Here is an 18,778-nt window from a genome sequence, read left to right on the forward strand (position 1 = left end):
TGAGTTCAAACGTAACTATTGAACTCATCGCCACATCTCTTCCATGCCATAAACTTAGCCATCACTATCAAAAGTTACCTCCTGTTCTCTTATTATTCTATTTTTTGTAGTAAAAACACAGGATGATATCGGTTGTATGTGGTATATAGAATAACTGGATGAGGAAATACAATGATTTAAAGGGGTGAGGGTGACTTGGCTTCAGAGTATGGGGAAGAGAAGGAAAGAATCTGCTGAGAAGCAAAGGAGGGGTGGGGGCAAGGGGCAAGGGGATCCAGGTACATTGGTGGTATTGAGGAATGATAGAGCAAAACATGTGAACCAATTTCAGTTGACAGTACTGAAATCATGAACAAACTTCAACAACCGAACTTATAAAAGTGACTGTCAATATGGCAGGCTGAGGTGGTTGGGGGTGAGGGCAGGGTAAGAGAGGGAACCTGGGAACTTTGGTGGAGAGAGGTTGACACTGGTGGTTAGATTGGTGCTGGAACATTGTATGTGTAAAACCCAACTGTGAATAACTTTGTAAGTCACAGTGATTTAATAAAATAAACAATTAAAAGCTATAATCTTAGCAAGTTTTAAGTATAAAGCAATAGTATTGTTAATTATAGTTATATAGTTTTATAGACTATGCTGTGCAGTAGATATCCTGAACTTATTCATCCTGTATAGTCAAGATTTTGTATTCTTCGACTAATCCATCAACCTTCTTCTCATTACCTGGTAACATGTTAGGAGTACAAATTACCAGGTTTTATCTAGAATGAATGTGTATTTACTAAAGGGCCGAGGTGTCTATCTCTCCTGCTGCTTGTGTTCGGTGGTCTCTGCTTCCCTGACCCCGGAGAGGCCGATGACAATGGGTAGGCGAAGGAAGGATCGAGGGCCAGGCTGGTCGGTATTAGTTGCAGTTTGTTCTTATTTTCTCTCCAGTCTTCTCTGATTCCCTTCCTGCTTCTCTCTCTTCCGAGCCCCTTCATTCTCCTTCTCCTTTTTGCTTCCCCCTCATTCTCCATCTGGCCTCTGAATCTGACTCCGCACCCCCCTCCCCCCCCCCTTGCAGTCTTAGTTTATATAGCAATCACATAGGGTGATGATACAAAGGTGGGTTGAACATTAACAAATCAACTAAGAGAGGTAAGACTTCAGGAGATTAACTCAAGGACAAAATCCCATCTAAAGCATTACTACTCCAGATTACTAGGAGATCTGCTCAAGAGTGGGATCCCAATGAGGGTGTGTCGCTTTCTTGTTTCCTGAGCTAGTAATCCACTTAAATAGTTGTAGTAAATCTACTTCTAATATTTCTAGCACAGTAAAAGATAGAAACTTAAGATTTGGTTCTTCCTGAGGACATCTCACTATATATTCCAGACCGCAGTCCTCAGGCCAGGTTAGTCTTCCCTTAACCCCAGCAGGGTCCTAATCTCATCGTTACTTTTGGGTCATGACAGTATTTGTCCATGGTCATGCTCTCAACTTATAGTTGAGTATTGTGGCACTTTGGCCCTGCCCATTTCGATGCCAGGGTAGCTCACAGCTTGCCCTGGGTCCATTCAGTCCCTCGTCAGGACCCTGCTTTGGGAGTGTGAGGAACTAAGGGTGTCTGAGTCAAGAAAGAAGATGCCCAGGAGTAAATATTATTCGAAGTCAACCAACCCTCAAGTTACAAAAGCATAATATTAACTGTCTTCCTGTGTCCATATGAAAAAGACATTGCTTTAAGACATACAATACAAGTTCAGTGTTCTTAGAAGGATCTGCTCTTACAAGCTAACAGAATCTGATTAGGGAGAAAAGGTGATTAACTGGTTGGGGAGGAGAGCACGAAGAAAAGTTTCCGGATAAACGCAGAGGAATGGGAGTGACTCGGGAGCACTGTGATGGGTGTAACCTGATAAACCTAAGCTCCCTGTGGCAAGGGAGAAAGGACAAACCAATGTTATCCTACAACTGAATTAGAAATTCTGGGATTGGCCATGGCAATGTTTGTTTAACAAACTCTCCAAGTGATTCTGAAACATATTCAGATTCAAGCATTAGTCTTCTAATATTATGTGGTGGAACTCCTAACAGGTTTCTTTCTAATTATATCAGAGCAGAAGAGCCATTTTATTGCCATTTCATGCAGAATTCCACATACTTTAATATTTCTATTAACAAAAAGTTAATTTTTCTATTTCAGTGAAATATAATCCTAGTAAGTTCTGTTTTAATGCCTATAATGTTTATTGAAATAGATATCTACTTATTCATTCAAGCTTTATGGTAGAATTGAATCAAATTTTAGTTGATGTGGTGTGAGAGAGGTTTAGAGATTATTTTGGAGGAAGTGTGAAGACAAAAACAATTTGTCCAACCTCATGCCAGATAAGTCATGAATCTGTATTCCACAATAAATTCCATGGATTTGTATCAACTAAGATAACGTGGTACCTTTTTTATTTTTCCTTTAATGCTCCATTTCAACTATATCTCTTTGGTTGGAGTGATTTAATTTTATATATGTAGCTTTAAACAGGGATGCAACATAGAATCATTTGCGACGTGGAAAATTTTTCTTAAATTTTCTGTATTTTACCACAATAAAAATAGAATAATATCACATAGGAAATAGAAAAGACAACAAGGAAAAATAAGATTATAAGAGAAATTATTGACAGTGCCAAGAGGAACAATTCATTATCATAAGAATTCCAGGAGAGAACAGAGGGAGAGAAATAATACTAGTTGAAGAAATAATTGAAGGATTTCCCCAACTTGCAGAGGGAAGTAGGAGCACAGATACAAAAGTCCCAAAGAGTACCAACCAGAGTAAACCCAAATAAAACTGCATTGAGACATTCTTTAATCAGATGACAATCAGAGATAGAGTCGGACTTCTTATACCCACAAGATAGTATTAAAACCTCATATATTGGGGCTGGAGCGATGGCACAGCAGGTAGGGCTTTTTCCTTGCACGTGGCCAACCCAGGTTCGATTCCCAGCATTCCATATGGTCCCCTGAGCACTGCCAGGAGTGGTTCCTGAGTACAAAGCCAGGAGTAGCCACTGTGCATTGATGGGTGTGACCAAAAAAGTTAAAAAAAAAAAACCCTCATATATTGTGTCAGAGTGGAGGGAAATCAGATTTACAGCAGATTTCTCTAGCATAAATTTATATATCAGAAAAGAGTGGAACATATAGAAATTCTTGAATGAAAAGATTTTCCATCCAAGAATCTTCCTTTTCTAGCAAGATTATCTCTCTGAATTGTAGAGGGATAAAAACATTCTCAAACAGCAGTTTCAGTCATATTTGGAATCTAACCCAGCCCTGGCACTGACACTGAAGTACCACATAGAAAAAGAAAAATATCATATAGCTTAAGTAACCAAACTACTCATATAGACATAGCAATAAATCTCTTCATATCAATTATTTCTCTGAATGTCAATGAACTTAATTCCCTCCATGAAATAACAGAGAGTAGCAGGATGGACTAGGAAACAAAACGTAACCTTTTGTTATTTACAGCAGACATACGTAAGACTCCCATGATAAACACAGGCCCATAGTCAGTGGTTGGAAGACAGATATACAGGCAGATGCCAGACAGGAAAAAGCAGATAGTCATACTTATTTCAGACCAAATAGCATTCAAACTAAAGAGCATGATAAAAGAGGAAAGAATACTACATACTTGCTTAAGGTAACGAGGAACTATTACTCATCAATATATATGCACAGATGAACGGCAGCAAGATTTACATATCAACTGCTGATATACCTGAGAAAATATATTGATGACAGCAAAAATAGTAGTTGAGACTTCAGTATACCATTCTCATCATTGGACAGATCAATCAAGCAAAACTTCATTAAAGAAGCAAATACCCTACATGAAGAACTGGAAGAACTGGATCTAATAAACATTCAGAACCTTCCACATCCTGTAAATGAATATACATTCTCCACTGCACATTGTACATTCTCCAGGATAGAGCACATTATGGGGCACAACTCAAATGTCCTTAAAATCAAAATCATACCATGTGTCTTCTCAAACCATGAAGACACAAAATTTGAAATCAAAGTCGCCAAAAAAAAAATTACCTGGAAACTAAATTCCATATTGCTATATAACAGCTGGATGAAAGAGGAAGTCAAGAAATAAAAAGATTTTTTTATTTTCTTATTCCTTGAAATAAAAATGCAGACATCAACCATCAAAACCTGTAGGACATAGCAAAAGCAGTGCCACATGGAAAGTTTATAGCTATTCAATAGCACACAAGGAAGAAAGAAGGGGCTAAAATCAACCATTTGACCTCAAATTTGAGAAACCAGGATTAAAAACAACAAATGAATCATAAACCTAAGTAGAAGGTAGCAGATAAAAAATAGTGTCAGTTAATGATAAACAGAAAATAATATGAAAACCAAGAGTTGGGTATTTGAAAGAGTATGTAAGATTGACTAACCCTTAGCTCAAATCAGTAAGAATAAAAGAAAACCAGAATAAATAAGAACAGAGATGACAAATTACAACAGACACCTCTGTCACTGTCATCCCGTTGTTCATCGATTTGCTCGAGCAGGCCCAGTAACATCTCCATTGTGACACTTGTTACTGTGTTTGTGTTTGGCACATCGAATACGTCATGGGTAGCTTGCCAGGCTTTGCCATGCGTCCATGATACTCTCGGTAGCTTGTCAGGCTCAAACCTAGCAAACGCCCTACCCGCTGTGGTATTTATTTTTAAATCATGAGGTTATCATGAACTTTGCCTCCAAGCTCAAGAACCTAAAAGAAATGGATGAATTCTATGAATCATAAGAACTGCCAAGATTGATCTAAGAGAAAACAGAAAACTTGAATAAACCAATCTTAAGTAAAGAAGTTGAAACAATAATTAAAAATCTCTCCAAGAACAAAAGCCCAGGTCCAGGTGTATTCACTGGTTTGTTCTACTGAAACTTCAAAGAATACTTTAATGCCCATACTGCATGAGTTCTTTCAAAATATCAAGGAAATAGAAATCCTACTGAGTAACTTCTATGAAGCAGTGTTAGACTGTGGCTAAGAAGACAGACAGTACTGATAAAGAAATTTATAGACCAGGGCCAGAGTGATAGTACAGCAGGTAGGGTGTTTGCCTTGCTTGTGGTTGACATGGGTTTGATTCCCGACATCCAATAGGGTCCCCCCAGCACTGCCAGGAGTAATTCCTGAATGCAGAGCCAGCAGTCACCCCTGAACGTCGCCGGGTGTGACCCAAAAAGAAAAAAAAATTACAGACCAATATCCCTGATGAACATTGATGCAAGGATACTAAACAAAATTCTAATGAACTGAATACAGCATTCTATCAGAAGAGTTACATACCGTGGTTAAATAAGATTCATAACAGAGATACAAGGATAGTTCAGCATATGCAGATAAATTAGTGTAATAGCATCACATCAACAAAAAGATAAAAATCATATGGCCGTATCAGTTGAAGTAAGAATTTTTGGCAGGATCCAATATTCAGTCATGATTAAAAAAAAAACTAAAAAAATTAGGGATTAAAAAGGACATACTTAAAGATAGTAATGGCCATGTAAAGTACCACAACCAGTATCATACTTAGTGGTGAAAAACGGAAAGGCTCCCCTGAGATGAGGCACGAGGCAAGGATGTCCATTGTCACCACTTTTATTCAACATAGTTTTGGAAGTCTTCACTATAGCAATTAGGAAAAAATACCAAAGGAATCCAAATTAAAAAATCATTATTTACAAACAATATGATACTATTCATTGAAAACCTCAAGGATCTCCCCCCTCCCCCCAAAAAAATAACCTCTTAGAATTAATAAGTACAGCAGAGTGTCAGGTTACAAAATTTATAAAGAAAAATTTGGCATTCCTTTACCTAAATAATGAACTAAATCGAAAGAAAATTTAAAAGACTATCCTTTTCAAAGTAGTTCTCTAAAACATCGAATACCCAGGAATCAACAAGGGAAGTAAAAGAATAATGCAGTGAAAACTCGATTTGCTCGAGCGGGCCCAGTAACATCTCCATTGGAGACTTTGTTGTTACTGTGTCTGGCATATCGAATACTCTCGGTAGCTTGCCGGGCTCTCCGAGAGGGGCGGAGGAATTGAACTTGGGTCGGCCATGTTGGCCACTTGTAAGGCGAACGCCCTACCCGCTGTGAAAACTCTAAATCACTGCCAAGATAAATGGAAGAGGACATAAGGAAATGGAAGGATATTTCCTGTTTATAAATTGGAGGAATTAACATTGTCAAAATAACCAAAGCACTATACAGATTCAGTGAAATCCCCATTAAAATTTTGACATGTTTTAAAGACTTGGAACAAACTATTAAAATTTGTGTGGAACCATAAAACTAAATAGCCAAAGCAATACCTAAGAAGGGAAAAAAAAGATAGACATTGTATTTCCTAGTTTTGAACTAATCACAAAGCTATAATAATAAAGATTTCATGGAGTACTAGAATAAAGATAGACTTGCAAACAAATGGAAAAGATGTGAGAGTCCTGAATCAAGCCCCAGATTATGGGCAATAAATCAACAAAGGAGTAAATGAAGTGAATCAAAGAAAATCTTTGCAACAAATGGTGAATGAAAAAATGGATAGCCACATGTTAATAAGTGAAAATAGAACATCATGTCACACCACTCAAAATAGTAACTCAAACTAGATTAAATACCTTGAGAATAGAGCAGAATCTATAAAATATGTTAAAGAAAACATTGGCAGATCTCTCCAGGAAATTGGCTCCAAAGGTGTCTTCAATAAGATGATCACAGAGGTAAAGACAACAATAAAAACAAGCAAATGAACTACATCAAATTAAAAAGCCTTTTGCACAGCAAACAAAAAGCAAGCTATAAGCCTTGAATGGTAGAAAACAATTGTATACAGTACATTAGATAAAAAGCTAATAATAAGATCTAGAATGCACTCACATAACTTAACAGGAAAAAAAGATGAACTCTTCCAAAAATGGGACAAGGAGGTAAACACTTTTCCTAAAGAAGACAGATGGATGGTTAGTAAGGCAGAGTCATCATTAATGATTCTCTGTCACTATCACTATCACCCCATTGTTCATCAATTTGCTCGAGTGGGCTCCAGTAGCGTCTCCATTCGTCCCTGTCACGTACTAGTGTAGCTCGGTGGTGTATTGGAGGCCCTTATTAATGATTACAGAAATGCAAATCAAAACTCTTGAGGTATCTCATGCCAGTAATAAAAGTACATATCAAAACGTGCAAATCGCCATTTGTAGTGGGGTTGCGGTGAGAAAGGAACCCTCATACACTGTTCGTGGAAATGTTGTCGGTTTTAGCCTCTATGGAAAGCAAGATGGAGAGCTCCCCCCAAGAAAATAGAAATAGAAATCCCATGTGACCCATCATACCACTTCTTAGCATCTATCCCCAAATCTCAAAAACATGAATTTGAAAGGATATATGCACATCTATGTTCATCACAGTGCTTAGTATAATAGCCAAGATAGGAAAACAACCCAAATGCCCACCTATGGATGAATGGATCAAGAAGTTGTGGTATAAATACATAGTGGTATACTTTGCGGCTCTAAGAAATTACAAAATCATTTGTTTACTGCAATATCATAGATGTAGAGGATATGCCAAGTATAGAGTCAGAAGGAAAGAGATAGATACAGAATGATCTCTCGCTTGTGGGACTTTAAAAGATACACAGCAGGGTAACACAAAGGATCAACACAACGGAAGAAATGATCAGAGTTTTGCGAGGGGTGAGAGTTAAAAAGACCATTGGGGTTCACAGGAGAGGGAGGTTGGTACACTGGTGATAGGTGTGGTGTTGGAATTATGTACATGGGAAACATTAACAGTATTGTAAATCAAAGAACCTCAGCCAAAAAAAGCTAAATTTAAAAAAACTAAGTGTATGAGCTCTGTGACTGAGTGATCCCTGGTCATTGCAACATCCTCTAAATAATAGGAAGAGGAATAAAACAAAGCACCATTTATGAGCTTTAGCTACAAATGGTCATCACAGTGCTAGAACTAAATCCACATTAACCATGGTTATGTGTCTAAGATAATTTTAATAACCAAGCATAAGGAAATGTATGGGTATATACATATATTTATTGTCATCTATAATTCAGTGTTGTACATAATCAATATTCTAATTCATGTCCTTATTATGTCTCTCCAGAGCCACTGCTGTCATTCAGAGTGGTGATCATTTGAAAAAGCTTGTTACTTTGTCATTTGTTCTTCACCCTAACTCCAATTTCTTAGAAATACCTTGTTGCCTTGCAGCATAAATTAGAACCATTAGTTGTTAACAATGTCTGCCTACCTCTTCTCTTCAATTACCTACACATCCACACATTGGTTAAAGTGATCTGCTTGAAATTAATTTCTCCCATATGTCTGGGTGTCCACTACTCATCCTTTAAAACTCAGCTCTTCCCAGATAAACTAATTATCTGATACCACATATTAAGGCTGTGATTCCATACCACTTCAGTGCCCAGTATAATTTTAAATAAATAATGGCTAATTTCTTATTTTATTGTATTTCAGAGATTCAGGTACAGTGATAGGTACATTGAAGGGAATGTAGTCAGTGTTAAAAATTACAAATTGCAAAAACCTTCAGGTTTCAGAAAGGGAGAAGGAGAGAAAGACTGGACTGGGTGGGAAGTTGACAGTTGTAGATGAAAGGCAGCTGTATATTGTATGTAAAGTCCTGGAAAACTTTTAGAAGTTGCTTGTATTGTATTTTCTGTTGGTTGTATAAATAACTGATATAAAATGAAAGCCTTTTCACTTAAACTAAGAACAAAGTGTTTTGTTTCAGCAACTAAAATGTGAAGAATATAGCATTAACTTTTTTATGGTTAGAAACCACTTTAAGAATCTGAGTGTTTTTTACAATAGCCAGAATCTGGAAAAAACCTGAGTGCCCGAGAACAGATGACTGGTTAAAGAAACTTTGGTACATTTACACAATGGAGTACTATGTAGCTGTTAGAAAAGATGAAGTTATGAAATTTACATACAAGTGGTACTACATGGAAAGTATCATGTTAAGCAAAATGAGTCAGAAAGAGCGGGATAGACACAGAAAGATTGTATTCATCTGGGGAACATAAAGGTAAAGGTAAAGGCCCTCCCGTTGATCGTCGATTTGCTTGAGCGGGCCCAGTAACGTCTCCATTGGAGACTTTGTTGTTACTGTGTTTGGCATATCGAATACTCTCGGTAGCTTGCCGGGCTCTTCGAGAGGGGCAGAGGAATCGAACTCGGGTCGGCCATGTTGGCCGCTTGTAAGGCAAACGCCCTACCACTGTGCTATCGCTCCACAAAAAGGGAGACTAACACCCAGGAATGGCTGAGATTAGTACCAGGAATTTTGCTCCATGACTTGGAGGCCAGCCACACGTGCTAGGGGAAAAGGAAGCTCAGATAGAGAAGGGAGCACCAAATAAAGGGTGTTGTGAGGACCCTCCCGGGGTGGGAGAAGCATGCTAAAAGTAGTCTATAGACCAAACATGATTGCCACTCAATGCCTCTCTTGCAAAACACAGTACCCAAAAGAAGAGAGAGAGAACAAGGGGGAATACCCTGCCACAGAGGCAGAGTGGGACAGGGGGGATGGGGGGTGGGTGGGATGCTGGGACCCGTGGTGGGGGAGGATGGGCACTGGTAGAGGGATGGGTACTTGATCATTGTATAACTGAAACCCAAGCACAAAAATTTATAAGTCTATAACTGTACCTCATGGTGTTTCACTAATAAAAAAATTAAAAAAAAAAATCTAAGTGTTGTTGGTTGGCTGTTTTTTGAAAACAATGTGGGCATTCCTTCAAAAACTAGAAATTGAGCTTCCGTATGACCCTGCAGTACCACTTATGGGAATAGATCCCGAGGATGCAAAAAAGCACAGTAGAAATTATATCTGCACCTGTATGTTCATTGCAGCACTGTTCACAATAGCCAGAATCTGGATAGAACCCAAGTGCCCAAGAACAGATGATTGATTAAAGAAACTTTGTACACTTTGCTCCATCTACACAATGAAATACTGTGCAACTGTTAGGAAAGTTGAAGTCATGAAATATGCTTATAAGTGAATGGACATGGAGAGTATCATGCGAAGTGAAATGAGTCAGAAAGAGAGGGACACACACATAGAATGACTGTACTCATTTGTGGGATATAAAATAACATAATATGAGACTGATACCCAAGGACCAGGAATATTGCCCCATAATTGGAAGCCTGTCTCATGAGCTGGGGGAGAAGGCAGCTGGAATATCGATGGGATCACTAAGACAATGATGGTTGGAGAAATTGTTCAGGATGTGAGATGTGTGCTGAAAGTAGATAAAAGACCGAACATGATAACTTCTCAGTATCTCTATTACAAGCCATAATGCCTAAAAGAAGAGAGAGGGTATGGGGAATATTGTCTGCCGTGGAAGCAGGGGGAGGGTTGGAAAGATTGGGGGTATAGTGGGGACATAGCTGGTGGGAAATGTGCACTGGTGGAGGGAAGGGTGTTTGATCACTGTATCACTGAAAGCTTTGTAACTGTATCATGGTGATTCAGTTAAAAATTTATTTTAATAAAAATTTAAAAGACTTTTAAGTCCTCAGAGGAAATGGGGGAAAGGTATAATTTTCCCCTTTCAAATTTTCAGCCTTATTTTCGGAATAGCATACTAGGACTGTAGAACTGTCCTCCCATTGTTCATCGATTTGCTCAAGTGGGCCCAGTAACATTGTGAGGCTTGTTGTTAACTGTGTTTGGCATATCGAATACATCACAGGTAGCTTGCCAGGCTTGTTTCAAAGAATTAGAATTGAAAGAATTAGAGAAAAGAAGGTTTTTCTGTAGATGTCTGACCATTTATAGTTACTTCAACTATAGATATAAATTGGGTTACTGCCTACAAGCAAAGTGAGGAGAAAAGATCATTTAAAAGTTTTAGGTTTCATGCTAAATGAAACCTAAAACCTAAGTGCCAAGGTCATTGCTGATGTTATTGTAAGACCAGACCCACTGGGGCGTAAAGATTTTTTAATCAAAATCCTATAATAAAAACACTAAATCGCTTTAAAAAAAAAAAAGAGTCTGAGTGTTGTAGGATCTGAGAGACAGCACAGGATTTAAGTCATTTGACTTTCACACAACTGACTCCAGTTTGAGTGTTTTGAGTTCCAGCACCACATGTGGTCCCCCAAGTAATAGTAATACGTAATGATTAAGAGACTTGGTAATGTTGTGTGGTAATCTAAGATTGATGTCACTGTTACTGTCACTGTCCTCCCGTTGTTCATCGATTTGCTCAAGCAGGCCCAGTAACATCGTGAGACTTGTTACTGTGTTTGGTATATCAAATACATCACAGGTAGCTTGCCAGGCTTTGCCATGCAGGCGAGATACTCTTGGTAGCTTGCTGGGCTCTCTGAGAGGGGCAGAAGAATCAAACTTGGGTCAGCCCGGTCGGCTGCATGCAAGGCAAACACCCTACCCGCTGTGCCCAAGAATGATGTGAAGATGGTAAAATTTAAGTATTCAACTAGTGTTTTCAAACAAATCTAAATACACACAAATTTTTTTTTTGGCTGTTGGCCACACCCAGAGTGCTCAGAGTTCACTTATGGTTCTGTGCTCAGGGATCACTCCTGGGGGCTGCAGGAGACCATATAGGGTGCCAGGGGTTGAACCTAGGTTTGCTATGTGCAAGGCATGTACCCTACCCATTGTGCTATACCGTGGCCCCCAAGTCCACAAATAATTAAGGTACAGAGAACTCTTAATGTGTTGATATTAATTCTTTTAAAGATCTTTGCAACCTACACTTGGCTGTTCGAAGTGCAGCAGATGACCAGCATCTTTCAGCAGTAACACAGCTTGGGAACTTATTAGAAGTATGAGTTCTTTGACCTAACCATAGATGTACTGAGTCAGAGCCTCGGGGGAGAAGGCCAGGAAGCTGTGTAATAACAGGCTCTTTTGGTGATTCTGTGGTGACTTAAAGTTTAAGGAGCCTTCAATGGAAATTTTATAACAATAGTATTCACCTTGTATGTTTTTATCATTTAATCACTGTCAATTTTCTCGAGTGGGCCCAGTAACGTCTCCATTGTGAGACTTTGCTGTTACTGTTTTGGCATATCGAAGACGCTAGTCACGGGGAGCTTGCCAGGCTTTGTCGTGCGGGCGAGATCCTCTCGGTAGCTTACCGGGCTCTCGGGGGGGGGGGGGGGGGTGGTGGTGAAGGAATCGAACCCGGGTTGGCCAGGTTGGCTGCATGCAAGGCAAACACCCTACCCGCTGTGCTATCTTAAATATTAAAATATTGAATATTTGTGGTTATGAGCCTTTCTTGCCTTATTTTACCCTCCCAGAAATTTTTTGGAAGAATTAATTGTGTCAGTCATCATACAAACATGCCAGTCTATAACTAGAATTTATGTCCTAGCAAGAGACTTGACAGTAAAGCGAGTAAATAATAATACTTTCAGACTCCAAGTGTAATAAGCACTCTGAAGAAAAATAGAGTGAGGTCTTTCTTAGAAGTTCCCTTTTGAGTAGAGACCAGAATAATAAAAGGAGCAAGCTTTGGGGTTTGAAGAAGAAAACTCCAAGTTCTTATTTCATTGTTTTCTTTTTTCAGAGACAAGACTCAGAAAGGTTAAATTATAACAACATATGTCAGAGTTGGGTGATTTAACATCTAATTGAGGCAAATCTTTTTCTTAAGTTATGACAGTTCCTTATTTTTCCTTTCTGCTTAGTATTTTTCTCGAATTTCATTAAGCAACTTGTGATTTAAATTTATATATATGTATTTTTGTGCTTACTCATATTTAATGTACCTAGCTATATTTTCATTAATACATTAATCATTTCACAAACCACCCAAACAGAAATTATAAAGTTTCAGTAGGTACTAATGTTTTAGGATTGATTGTACTAGAAAAGAAGTCATTGGTATACTAATGTTGCATATTTCAAACAGTATTTTAGTAGAAACTAGTCACTCATTCACAAGAGTGATTATAAGAGTGATTATAATATTGATGATTCATGATGATTCTTTTTTTTCTTTTTTTTTTCTTTTTGGGTCACACCCGGCAATGCACAGGGGTTACTCCTGGCTCTGTGCTCAGGAATTACCCCTGGCGGTGCTCTGGGGACCATATGGGATGTTGGGAATCAAACCCGGGTTGGCCATGTGCAAGGCAAACGCCCTTCCCGCTGTGCTATTGCTCCAGCCCATGATAATTCTTTTTAAATAAAAAGAATCATTATAGGGCTTTAGATGTCATTTATTATTAGGTATAATGTTAAATAAATATTATATGTATAGTTCATTTAGTTTTTGAAACTGCATTAAGTAGCAAGTATATTTAAATAGTTGAGTAAATGTTTTGGACACTAAAAGATAATTAGAGAATAACAAAAATGGTAACTGACCTCTATATTGGCTTTTTAAAATAAACTATTTAAAGAGTTAGAACCTATACCAATGATGAATTGTGAAAATACACACACACAGAAAATCCAAAATACTGAAGTATTCAGAGGTAGAAATCACGGTCAATATACAGGTATGTTTAAAAGTTTGCATAAAGGTTGAATGAAAACATCATAAAGGTAAAGGTAAAGGCCCTCCCCTTGATCGTCGATTTGCTCGAGCGGGCCCAGTAACGTCTCCATTGGAGACTTTGTTGTTACTGTGTCTGGCATATCGAATACTCTCGGTAGCTTGCCGGGCTCTCCGAGAGGGGCGGAGGAATCGAACTCGGGTCGGCCATGTTGGCCGCTTGTAAGGCGAATGCCCTACCCGCTGTGCTATCGCTCCAGCCCATCGCTTCTCGGCCTTTTGGCTAAGATCAAGTGTAGTGAAAACATCATAAACAAGTATAATCCAACTGTGTAGAAAAAACAAAGGATAATTTTCATTTGGCAACTTTTGAACTTTTCACAACTACTGATATTTGATACATACTGATTTTTATATTAAGCAGCAGTGAGCAAAGCTGTAGTCTCAAAATACTCAAACTTTGGCACCTTTTTTATTGGTTAACAGAAAATGATAGTATTTATTTTTAAAAAATGAAAATGGATTTTAGTTTATATTAACTTTTTAAATTCTCAAAAATTACCAGTTTGAGGTTATAAATGTGACTCAGTGGTTAGGGCACCAGACTCCTAGATGTAAGCCCCTAGCACTGGGGGTGGGGGTCGGGTGGGAGGAATGCTAGAAATTTCAGAGTCACTCGGCATTGCTTACTTGAAAATGTAGGTTGATTTCTAACTGAACCATAATAGTATACTTGTTGGCCCTAAAGCTTTGGTCACGTTTCTTTTCTTTTTTCTTTTTTTTTTTTTGGCTTTTTGTGTCACATCCGGCGATGCTCAGGGCTGACTCCTGGCTCTGCACTCAGGAATCACTCCTGGCAGTGCTCAGGGGACCATATGGGATGCTGGGAATCGAACCTGGGTCGGCCGCGTGCAAGGCAAACGCCCTACCCTCTGTGCTATTGCTCCAGCCCCTACATTTCTATTTCTGACCCATCTGTCCTTGTTTATTCTGCCAACATTTACTGATTACCTTCACCCAGTACTATTCTGAGAATGCCTGTTCTGAGCAGGACACATCAAGCAGCAAAGGCAAAAAGTAAGTCATAGTATATACTAGAAGGCTCGCAATTTCCAATAAACTTGTATTCAAGGCAGACCTCATTAAGAAAGTGATTTAAGGAGACAAAGGAGTTAACCAGACATATTTGAGTGAAGAGTATTTTGGATTAAGGGAAGAAAAAAGGCTCAGACTCTGAGGCAGAATTATGCCTGCCAGCTTGAGAAAATGGTCGAGACCAGTGTAAGTGGATAGCAGATAAGTGAAGGAGAGAGAGTTTGGAGGGAATGCATGGGGATGAGCGTAAGTTGTTGACGCTATTTGTGCCTTACAGAGCCTCTTAAGAGACTTTAGTTTTTACTCCAAGTAAAATGAAGACCTGAACCAGGCATAGTTTTGAATAGAGGAATGACAAGTTTTGATTTATGTTTAATTTCATCACTCAGTTTACTTTGAAATAAACCTGTTAAGAGGCTGTTGCAGTAATCCAGGCTTGCCTCAGTAATAAAACATGGTCAGATTCTGAATGTTCTGAAGGTAGAGTCAAACTTGCCAGTGGTCTGTACATTGCTCTAAAAATTTTTAAAAATTTATGAAAAAATGTTGTGACTTAGGTCAAAGGGCTGCTCTGCTTTCCTGATACGTCAGAGTTCCAGTGTTCGAGCCCCAGGACCACATGATCCTTTAAGTACTGCTGGTTGCAGCCTGGTGGCCCCATAAGCACCACTAGGTATGGCCCTGGTGACCTCTATCACCATTGGGCTTGAACGGCAGTACATTACCAGATCTACATATTAATCTGCCCATCCCACATAGCTAGACCAAGTGTCCCTAGTAGTGCCCCCTCGCCCGCCCGGCTCTGTGTGGAGTCAGGTTGTATTCAATGACTGATATCTTAGAAACTTGAAGGATAGAAATGTCATCTGATCATATAGGGAAAGTGAGGGTAAATGAGCAAGAGGCTAATTTTTGAAAATTAAATGTAAATTTTGAGACATGTGAATGGAAGTTTCCAATTGGAAGTTGACTATTTGAGTCGAGATGATTTATTAACATACAGATCATGTTTAAACAATAAAAATTTGAAGGGAATAAGTGAAGATAGAGGTTCAAGTACTGAGCCTTGGGGTGTTAAGAAGAGTTAGTAAAGTAGAAGGAAAACCGAGTTATGTGACCTTGGGAGACAAAGTACACACAGAACAGAGGAGAGTTCAGCTGAGTCAACTGTGTTGCGTAAAATGGGACTGAGAAGAGACAAGTTGATTTACACTTTGGGGGATGGCTGTAGGCCATACTGGTGTTCCTCAGGGCTTACTTCTGGTCCTCTTCTCAGGAACCATACCTGATCATGCTTGGGGTACATATGGGATACCATGCCAAGCACCCTACCTGCTGTACTATCACCCCAGGCCCTATTTTACACTTTCCCCGCCCTTTATTTGTTTATTTTTATTAGTGAAACACCATGAGGTACAGTTACAGACCTACAAATTTTTGTGCTTGGGTTTCAGTTATACTATTTTACACTTTTTAATTGAAGTAATGCTGCATTATGATATGTAAGTTTCAGGTGCGAATCATAAATCAACCTCTGTATATTGTTCACCACTGAAAGTCCATTACCATACTGTTCCGCTTTTACATTTACTTTATTTCCCCCTTTTTTCTGAAGACCATTAGATTTAGCAAGAGTAGGTTATGTGTAATCTTGTCAAGCAATTTCAATAGAGTGATACCAAATGAAGGGGTGAGAAGATGGAAAATGTTTTATATCCTGGTTTTGGTCATTATACTATGACTATGTGAAGATTTTACTTAAAGGTATTGATACAGTCAAGAAAGAATGGGAAGAAAGGAATTAGAGTGTGTTTGAGGAGCTCTGAAATGTAATAAAAACCGACAAGAGAAATACAGTTCACAGAAGTTTGGGTTTTTGTTTTTGAAATGGGGAAAAATATGTTTGAATATTGATGAGAATCTTCATTAGCTAGCAGGTGATTGAAGTAGAGAAAGGTGATAATGGATCAATGCATGTTAGGTATCTAGTGCATAAAGTAGAGATTGACATCTAATAGGCATGAAATTTTTGGAAGTATGTAAGAGTACCTAGATGCTAGTGAGTTGGTGTAGTGATACAAATTTTCATCTGTTTCAGTCTTTTTTTTTTTTTAAGTAAAATTGGAGAGATTTGAGCATTGGTTGTAGCTTAATGGATCAGAGGCTTTGAATGTGTGCGGACAGATGAAAGACTCACTTGAGGTTCGTGGTCATATCAACTGCTAACACTTCCAGTGATTAGTGGCTACCATATTGGACAGTCCAGATATAGAATATGAATAATTCCCCATCAGCATCCTAAGGCACAAATGTTGCTTTAGCCTTAAGCAATTAACGTCACTTTATTCTTGAAATTGTGCACACCTTAGCCAGAAGAGAGGTATATTTCTTTCTTCAGTCTGGATTTTATCTTTATTCCTGTTAAAGCCTCCCCTTACCCAATGAATGACTCAAGAGAGAACTTGCTTTGAGCATGTCATGTGCATCTGTTTTTCCAAGGCTTTTAGATAACCAGGAGGAATTCCTAAATTCTTGAGCATGATAAGGCTTTTGAATCACAAGGATCAGAGCTCTGGGGTGGGGTCACAACATCAGGATAGGATCAAGCTTTGAAATACCCTTAGTTCTTGCTGCTTTTTTTTTTTTTTTTGGCTTTCCCATATTTCAGGGACTGACCTGAAGAGTCAATACCAGTAATTTTGTAAAGAAATACAGCTTCTCTGTCTTCCATTTCAGTAAGGTTTACCAAGACAGCTCCCTCTGCCTGAACATCATTTTTATTTTTTAGAAGTTTTTAGGTGCCAAGAGAATTAGTGCTGGGGGATGTACTTATATAGAGAGAAAGATAGATATATATACATATTTATATTATATCTATAAATTTATGGGTGGAGCGATAGCACAGCAGGTAGGGCGTTTACCTGGCATGCAGCTGACCCGGATTTGATTCCTCCGTCTCTCTTAGAGAGCCCGGCAAGCTACCGAGAGTATCCTGCCCGCACGGCAGAGCCTGGCAAGCTAACAGGACATATTCGATACACCAAAAACAGTAACAAGTCTCAACAATGGAGATGTTACTGGTGCCCGCTTGACCAAATCAGTGAACACCGGGAGGACAGTGCTACAGTGCGATAAATTTATATATGTGATATGTTTATATGTATGATATTAAATGTTCATATATGTGTTTTATATAACATATAATTTTCTCTGATTCTTTCAGTCAGGTTTTATGCAGCTGTGTGTAATGGTGAAGACTGAGGATGGAATTCCTCCTCAACCAGTCATTAAGATAGCTGTCAGTTGCCACTAACTTTTTACTTCTTCTGTAAATATCACTCACTACTAAAATTCTTTGCCTTCCCCAGTCTAAGGTCTAAGTTCCGTACGGATAAAGATATTTTTTGTTCCCCCCTACCCTGCACCACCTACTTGTACATTACCTGACTTTTCAGCAAATGTCTGTTTGGCCAGTAAGAAAAAAATAAGGAAGTACAAAAATGCTATTCACTTACATACTAATTATTTTTAAATTAGATACCTAGGCTTGGGTGGAGGGGTCTTGAACACTTTGGTGGTGGTGAGGTAACTGTGTACACCTAGACATAAATGACACCATCATTGTCAACATATTCCCTTAACTATAATAAATTTTTTTAGGGCGTTTGCCTCGCACGCAGCCAACATGGCCGACCCGAGTTCGATTCCTCCGCCCCTCTCGGAGAGCCCGGCAAGCTACCGAGAGTATTCGATATGCCAGACACAGTAACAACAAAGTCTCCAATGGAGACGTTACTGGGCCTGCTCGAGCAAATCGATGATCAACGGGAGGGCCTTTACCTTTACTTTACTTGAAAAATGCCGTTGAATTTTTGATAGGGATTGCATTGCCCAGTTGCTTTAGTGTATAACTGAAACCCAAGCACAAAAAATTTGTAAATCTACAACTGTACCTCATGGTGTTTCACTAATAAAAATCTAAAAAAAAAAATGGTGACCATTTAGCCAGTGTTCAGTATTCCAGTACATGAGCCTGAGATGCCTTTG

The 18,778-nt window shown here is 38.8% G+C and overlaps 1 protein-coding gene across 5 annotated transcripts in view; it reads left to right on the forward strand.

Annotated features, from left to right (window-relative positions):
* PCGF5 (polycomb group ring finger 5) overlaps positions 1-18,778 on the forward strand; it is a 120,327-nt gene that overhangs the window by 63,330 nt on the left and 38,219 nt on the right. The gene's annotated exons all lie outside the window — the stretch shown is intronic.

Source organism: Sorex fumeus, unplaced genomic scaffold, assembly GCF_029834395.1.
Source record: "Sorex fumeus unplaced genomic scaffold, SorFum_2.1 ptg000078l, whole genome shotgun sequence".
NCBI classification, from domain to species: Eukaryota; Metazoa; Chordata; class Mammalia; order Eulipotyphla; family Soricidae; genus Sorex; species Sorex fumeus.